The sequence below is a fragment of the Xylocopa sonorina genome, unplaced genomic scaffold (assembly GCF_050948175.1).
Source record: "Xylocopa sonorina isolate GNS202 unplaced genomic scaffold, iyXylSono1_principal scaffold0024, whole genome shotgun sequence".
NCBI classification, from domain to species: domain Eukaryota; kingdom Metazoa; phylum Arthropoda; class Insecta; order Hymenoptera; family Apidae; genus Xylocopa; species Xylocopa sonorina.
This window is the reverse complement of record NW_027490095.1, coordinates 3602150-3611720: the sequence shown is the minus strand read 5'-3', so window position 1 is coordinate 3611720 and position 9571 is coordinate 3602150.

Genomic DNA, 9571 nt, shown 5'->3' with positions numbered 1-9571 from the left:
ATCGCGATTAAAGGGCATTAGAAATCTATTGCTACGATACGTAGATATCTGCAAACGCTATTTCCTAGCAAGGCAGTGTCGCATTTAGATTCATTTGAAGTGAATACGTGGAATACGTCACACTTCGCAATGAATATTATATTTTGTCATGAAACATGGAAATGTGATGCGTTATCCCGATTTAAGAAGCAATTAAAATCTACTTCTTCGATACGGAGAAATCTGCAAACGCTATTTCTTAGCATGGAAGTGTCGCGTTTACATTCTTTTGAAGAGAATCCGAGGTATACATTATACTTCGCAGTGAATATTATATCTAATTATGAAACGTAGAAATGAGATGCGATATCGCGTTTTAAAAAGCATTAGAACCCTATTGCTGCGAAACGTAGATATCTGCGAACGCCATTTAATAGAAAGAAAGTGTCGCATTTACTTTCTCTTGAAGTGAATACGAGGTATACATGACATTCCGCAATGAATGTTATATCTTATCATGAAACATATAAATGAGATGCGATATCGCGTTTTTAGTAGCATTAGAAGTCTAATGCTACGATACGTAGATATCTGGAAACGCTATTTCCTAGCAAGGAAGTGTCGCATTTACTTTCTTTTGAAGTGAATGCGAGGTATACATAACACTCCACAATGAATATTATATCTTATCATGAAGCATATAAATGAGAAGCGGTTTCGCGTTTTAAGAAGCATTAGAACTCTATTGCTACGATACGTAGATATCTGCTGACGCTATATCCTAGCAAGGAAGTGTCGCATTTTCAATCTTTTGAAGCGAATACGAGGTATACATAACAATCCATAATGAATATTATATCTTATCATAAAACATAGAAATGAGATGCGATATCGCGCTCTAAGAAGGATTAGAACACCATTGCTACGATACGTAGATATCTGCATTCGCTATTTCCTAGCAAGGAAGTGTCGCATTTACATTCTTTTGAAGTGAGTTCGAGGTATACATAACACTCCACAATGAATATTATATCTTATCATGAAACATAGAAATGAGATGCGATATCGCGTTTTAAGTAGCATTAGATCTCTATAACTTCGTTGCGTAGACATCTGAGAACGCCATTTCCTAGCAAGGAAGGTTCGCATTTACATTCATTTGAAGTGTAGACGAGGAATACATAACATCGCATCGCATTGAGTATTATATCTTATCATGAGACATAAAAATGAGATGCGATATCGCGTTATAAGAAGCATTTGAACTCTATTGCTGCGATACGTTAACATCTGCAAACGCTATGTCCTAGCAAGGAAGTGTCGCATTTACATTCTTTTGAAGAGAAAACGTGGTATTCATGATGCACCGAATTGAATATTATAACTGATCATGAAACATAGAAATGTGATGCGATATCGCGTTCCGAGAAGCATTAGAACTCTATTGCTACGATACGTAGATTTCTGCAGACGCTATTTCTTAGCAAGGAAGTGTCGCATTTATATTCATTTGAAGTGTAGACGAGATATACATAACACTGCACAATGAATATTATATCTTATCATGAAACGTAGAAGTGAGATGCGATATCGCGATTTAAGAAGCATTACATCTCTATTGCTTCGATTCGTAGACATCTGCAAACGCTAGTTCCTAGCAAGGAAGTGTCGCATTTACATTCATTTGAAGTATATGCGAGGAATACAAGACACTGCGCAATGAATATTATATCTTATCATGGAACATACAAACGAAATGCGATATTGCGATTTAAGGAGCATAAGAACTCTATTGCTTCGACACGTAGCCGTCTGAAAGCGCTACTTCCCAGCAAGGAAGTGTCGCATTTACATTCTTTTGAAAGGAATACAAGGTATACATGACACTGCACAATGAATATTATATCTTATTGTAAAACATAGAAATGAGATGCCATACCTCGTTTTAAGAAGCATTAGAACACTCTTTCTTCGATCCGCAGACAACTGCCATCGCTATGTCCTAGCAAGGAAGTGTTGCATTTACATTCATTTGAAGTGAATACGAGGTATACATAACACCGCACAATGAATATTATATCTTATAGTGTGATTTCGAAATGAGATGCTATATCGCGATTTGAGAAGCATTAGAACCCCTTTAATACGATACGTAGACATCTGCAATCGCTATTTCCTAGCAAGGAATTGTCGCATTTACGTTCTTTTCAAACAAATACAAGGTATACATGACACGTCGCAATGAATATTATATCTTATCATGAAACATATAAATGAGATGCGCTATGGCGTTTTAAGAAGCATTAGAAATCTATTGCTACGATACGTAGGCAACTGCAAACGCTATTTCCTAGCAAGGAAGTGTCGCAATTACATTCTATTGAAAGGAATACGAGGTGTACATGACACTTCGCAATGAATATGATATCTTATCATGAATCATAGAAATGAGATGCGTTATGACGATTTAAGAAGCATTATAATTCTATTGGTTCGATACGTAGACATCTGCAAATGATATTTCCTAGCAAGGAAGTGACGCATTATAATTCTTTTGAAGTGAATACGAGGTATTGATAACACTGCACAATGAATATTATATCTTATCATGAAACATTGAAATGAGATGCGATATCGCGATATAAGCAGCATTACAAATCTATTGCTTCGATACGTAGACATCTGCAAACTCTACTTCCTAGCAAGGAAGTGTCGCATTTACATTCATTTGAAGTGAATACGAAGTATACATGACACTCCGCAATGAATATTATATCTTATCCTAAAACAGAAATGAGGTGCGATATCTCGTTTTAAGAAACATTAGAAATCTATTGCTTCGATACGTAGACATCTGCAAACGCTACCTCCTAGCAAAGGAAGTGTCGCATTTACATTCTTTTGTAGTGAATTCGAGGTATACATAACACTCCACAATGAATATTATATCTTATCATGAAGCATATAAATGAGAAGCGGTTTCGCGTTTTAAGAAGCATTAGAACTCTATTGCTACGATACGTAGACATCTGCAAACGCTATTTACTAGTAAGGAAGTGTCGTATTTACAATCTTTTGAAGAGAAAACCTGGTATACATGATACACCTTAATGAATATTATATCTTATCATAAAACATAGAAATAAGATGCGATATGACGATTTAAGAAGCAATAGAACACTACAGCTTCGATACGTAGACATCTGCAAACGCTACTTCCTAGCATGGAAGTGTCGTATTTACATTCATTTGAAGTGTATGCGAGGTATACATGACACTCCACAATGGATATTATGTCTTATCATGAAACATAGAAATGGGGTGCGATATCGCGTTTTAAGAAGCATTAGAAATCTATTGCTACGCAGCTATCTGCAGACGCTATTTCCTAGCAAGGAAGTGACGCATTTACAATCTTTTGAAGTGAATACGAGGTATACATAACAGTCCACTATGAATATTATATCTTATCATGTAACATAGAAATGAGATTCGATATGGCTATTTAAAAAGCATTAGAACTCTATTGCTTCGATACGTAGACAACTGCAAACGCTACTTCCTAGCAAGGAAGTGTCGCGTTTACATTCATTTGAAGTGTATGGAGATATACATGACACATCGCAATGATTATTATATCTTATTATGAAACATAGGAATGAAATGCGATATCGCGTTTTAAGAAGCATTAGAACTCTGTTGCTTCGATACGTAGACATCTGCCATCGCTATTTCCTAGCAAGGAAGTGTCGCATTTACATTCTTTTGGAGTGAATACGAGGTATACACAACACTCCACAATGAACATTATATCTTATCATGAAGCATAGAAATGAGGAGCGATTTCGCGTTTTAAGAAGAATTAGAACCCTATAGCTTCGATACGTAAGCATCTGCAGACGCTATTTCCTAGGAAGGAAGTGTCGCATTTACAATCTATTGAAGTGAATACGAGGTATACGTAACACTCCACAATGAATATTATATCATATCATGAAGCATATAAATGGGAAGCGGTTTCGCTTTTCAACAAGCATTAGAGCTCTATTGCTACGATACGCAGACATCTGCAAACGCTAATTCCTAGCAAGGAAGTGTCGCATTTACATTCTTTTGATGTGAATACGGGGTATACATAACAATCCACAATGAATACTATATCTTATCATGAAACATAGAAATGAAATGCAATATCGCGTTTTAAGAAGCATTAGAAATCTGTTACTTCGATACGAAAACATCTGCAAACGCTATTTCCAAGCAAGGAAGTGTCGCATTTACATTCTTTTGAAGTGAATACGAGGTTATAATAACACTCCACAATGAATATTATATCTTATCATGAAACATAGAAATGAGATGCGATATCGCGATTTGAGCAGCATTAGAACTCTATTGCTTCGATACCTAGACATCTGCAAACGCTACTTCCTAGCAAGGAAGTGTCGCATTTGCATTCATTTGAAGTGTATGCGAGGTATACAAGACACTTCGCAATGAATATTGTATCTTATCATGAAACATAGATATGAGATGCGATATCGCGTTTTGAGAAGCATTAGGACACTATTGCTTCGATACGTAGACATCTGCAAACGCTATTTCCTAGCAAGGAAGTGTCGTATTTACATTCTCTTGAAGTGTAGACGAGATATACATAACACTGCACAATAAACATTATATCTTATCGTGAAACATAGAAATGAGCAGCGATATCGCTTTTTGAGAAGCATTAGAACTCCATTGCTACGATACGTAGACAACTGCAAACGCCATTTCCTACCAAGGTAGTGTCGTACTTACATTCTTTTGAAGTGAATACGAGGGATACATAACACTTCGCAATGAATATTATATCCTATCATGAAACATAGAAGTGAGATGCGACATCCCGTTTTAAGAAGCATTAGAACTGTATTGCTACGATACGTAGACATCTGCAAACGCAATTTCCTAGCAAGGAAGTGTCGCATTCACATTCTTTTGAAGTCAATTCGAGGTATACATGACACTTCGCAATGAATATTATATCTTATCATGAAGCATATAAATGAGAAGCGGTTTCGCTTTTTAACAAGCATTAGTACTATATTGCTACGTTACGTAGACATCTGCAAACGCTAATTCCTAGGAAGGAAGTGTCGTATTTACATTCTTTTGATGTGAATACGGGGTATACATAACAATCCACAATGAATATTATATCTTATCATGAAACATAGAAATGAAATGCAATATCGCGTTTTAAGAAGCATTAGAACTCTGTTGCTTCGATACGTAGACATCTGCAAACGCTATTTCCAAGCAAGGAAGTGTCGCATTTACATTCATTTGGAGTGTATGCGAGGTATACCTGACACTTCACAATGAACATTATATCTTATAATGAAACATAGAAATGAGATGCGATATCTCGTTTTAAGAAGCATTAGTACTCTATTGCTACGTAGATATCTGCAGACGCTATTTCCTAGCAAGGAAGTGACGCATTTACAATCTTTTGAAGTGAATACGAGGTATACATAACACTGCACAATGAATATTATAGTTATCATGAAACGTAGAAATGAGATGCGATATCGCGTTTTAAGAAGCATCAGAACCCTATTGCTACGATACGTAGACATCTGCAAACGCTATTTAGTCGCAAGGAAGTGTCGCATTTACATTTTTTTAAAGTGAATACGAGGTATACATAACACTCCACAATGAATATTATACTTTATCACGAAACATAGAAATGAAATGCGATATCGCGATTTGAGAAGCATTAGATCTCTATTGCTTCGATACGGAGACATCTGCAAGCGCTATTTCCTAGCAAGGAAGTATCGCAATTACATTCTTTTTAAGTGAATACGAGGTATGCATAACACTGCACAATGAATATTATATCTTATCATGAAACATAGAAATGAGATGCGATATCGCGAATTTAGAAGCATCAGAAATCTACTTCTTCGATACGTAGACATCTGCAATCGCGATTTCCTAGCAGGGAAGTGTCGCATTACATTCTCTTGAAGTGAACACGAGGTATACATGACACTTCGCAATGAATATTATATCTTACCATGATACATAGAAATGAGATGCGATATGGCGATTTAAGAAGCATTAGAACTCTATTGCTACGATACGTAGATATCTGCAGACCACATTTCCTAGCAAGGAAGTGTCGCATTTACATTCTTTTGAAGTGAATACGAGGTTATAATAACACTCCACAATGAATATTGTATCTTATCATGAAACATAGAAATGAGATGCGATATCGCGATTTGAGCAGCATTAGAACTCTATTGCTTCGATACCTAGACATCTGCAAACGCTACTTCCTAGCAAGGAAGTGTCGCATTTGCATTCATTTGAAGTGTATGCGAGGTATACAAGACACTTCGCAATGAATATTGTATCTTATCATGAAACATAGATATGAGATGCGATATCGCGTTTTGAGAAGCATTAGGACACTATTGCTTCGATACGTAAACATCTGCCAACGCTATTTTCTAGCAATGAAGTGTCGCCTTTTAATTCGTTTGAAGTGTATGCCTGGTATACAAGACAATTCGCAATGAATATTATATCTTATCATGAAACGTAGAAATGAGATGCGATATCGCGTTTTAAGAAGCATCAGAACTCTATTGCTACGATACGTAGACATCTGCAAACGCTATTTAGTTGCAAGGAAGTGTCGCATTTACATTTTTTTAAAGTGAATACGAGGTATACATAACACTCCACAATGAATATTATACTTTATCACGAAACATAGAAATGAAATGCGATATCGCGATTTGAGAAGCATTAGATCTCTATTGCTTCGATACGGAGACATCTGCAAGCGCTATTTCCTAGCAAGGAAGTATCGCAATTACATTCTTTTTAAGTGAATACGAGGTATACATAACACTGCACAATGAATATTATATCTTATCATGAAACATAGAAATGAGATGCGATATCGCGAATTTAGAAGCATTAGAAATCTACTTCTTCGATACGTAGACATCTGCAATCGCGATTTCCTAGCAGGGAAGTGTCGCATTTACATTCATTTGAAGTGTATGCTAGGTATACAAGACACTTCGCAATGAATATCATATCTAATCATGAAACATAGAAATGAGATGCGATATTTCATTTAAGAAGCATTAGAACTCTATTGCTTCGATACGGAGACATCTGCGATCTCTACTTTCTAGCGAGAATGTGCCGCACTTAAATTCTATTGAGGAGAATACGAGGCATACATAACACTCCACAATGAATATTATATCTCATCACGAAACATAGAAATGAGATGCTATATCGCGTTTCTAGAAACATTAGAACTCTATTGCTTCGATACGTAGACATCTGCAAACGCTTTTTCCTACCAAGGAAGTGTCGCATTTACATTCATTTGAAGTGTAGACGAGGAATACATAACACTTCGCAATGAATATTATATCTTATCATGAAACATAGAAATGAGATGCGATATCCCGTTTAAAGAAGCATTAGAACTCTATTGCTTCGATACGCATACATCTGGAAACGCTATTTCCTAGAAAGGAAGTGTCGCATTTACATTCATTTGAAGACGAGGAATACATAACACTTCGCAATGAATATTATATCTTATCATGAAACATGGAAATAAGATGCGACGTGGCGTTTAGAGAAGCATTATAACTCTAATGCTACGCTACGTAGACATCTGCAAACGCTACTTCCTAGTAAGGAAGTGTCGCATTTACATTCTTTTGACGTGGATACGAGGTATAGATAACATTCCACAATGAATATTATATCTTATCATGAAAAGGAGAAATGAGGAGCGGTATCGCGTTTTAGGAAGCATTAGACCTCTAATACCACGATACGTAAGCATATGCAAACGCTATTTCCTAGCAAGAATGTGTCCGACTTACATACTTTTGAAGTGACTACGAGGAATACATGACACTTCGCAATGAATATTATATCTCATCATGAAACATAGAAATGAAATGCGATATGGCGATTTAAGAAGCATTAGAACTTTATTGCTTCGACACGGAGACATGTGCCAACGCTATTTCCTAGCAAGGAAGTGTCGCATTTACACTCTTTTGAAGTGAATACGAGGTATGCATGACACTTCGCAGTGAATATTGTATCTTATCATGAAACATAGAAATGAGATGCGATATCGCGTTTTAAGAAGAATTAGGACTCTATTGCTACGATACATGTACATATGCGAACGCTATTACCTAGCAAGGAAGTGTTGCATTTACATTCATTTGAAGTGTAGGCGAGGAATACATAACACTTCGCAATGAATATTATACCTTATCATGAATGATAGAAATGGGATACGATATCGCGTTTTAAAAAGCATTAGAACTCTATTGCGTCGATACGTAGACATCAGCAAACGCTATTTCCTAGCAAGGAAGTATAGCATTTACATTCATTTGAAGTGTATGCGAGGTATACAAGACACTTCGCAATGAATATTACATCTTATCATGAAACATATAAATGAGATGCGATTTCGCGTTTTGAGAAGCATTAGGACTCTAATGCTACGATACGTAGACATCTGCAATCGCTATTTCCTGGCAAGGAAGTGTCGCATTTACATTCTATTGAGGTGAATGCGACGTATACAAACAATCCACAATGAATATTATATCTTATCATGAAACATAGAAAGAAGATGCGATACGGCGATTTGAGGAGCATTAGAACACTATTGCTTGGATACGTAGATATCTACAAACGCTATTTCCTAGCAAGGAAGTGTCGCATTTATATTCAGTTGAAGTGTATGCGAGGTATACATGACACATAGCAATGAATATTATATCTTATCATGAAACATAGATATGAGATGCGATATCGCGAATTAAGAAGCATTAGAACTCTATTGCTTCGGTACGTAGACATCTGCCAACGCTACTTCCTAGCAAGGAAGTGTCGGATTTACATTCGTTTGAATTGTATGCGAGGTATACATGACACATTGCGATGAATATTATATCTTACCATAAAACATAGGAATGAGATACGATATCTCGTTCTAAGAAGCATTAGAGCTCTGTTGCTCCGATACGTAGACATCTGCAGACGCTATTTCCTAGCAAGGAAGTGTCGCATTTACATTCTTTTGAAGTGAATACGAGGTATACATGGCACTTCGCAAAGAATATTATATCTTATCATGAAACATAGAAATGTGATGCGCTATGGCATTTTAAGAAGCATTTGAAATCTATTGCTACGATACGTATATAATTGCAAACGCTATTTCCTAGCAAGGGAGTGTCGCATTTACAATCATATGAAGTGTATGAGAGGTATACAAGAAACTTCGCAATGAATATTATATGTTATCATGAAACATAGAAATGAGATGCGATATCGCGTTTTAAGAAGCATTAGAACTCTATTGCTACGATACGTAGATATCTGCAGACGCTATTTCCTAGCGAAGAAGTGTCGTATTTACATTCTTTTTTTGTGAATACGGGGACTACATAACACAGCACAATGAAAACTATATCTTATCATGAAACATAGAAATGAGATGCGATATGACGATTTAAGAAGCATT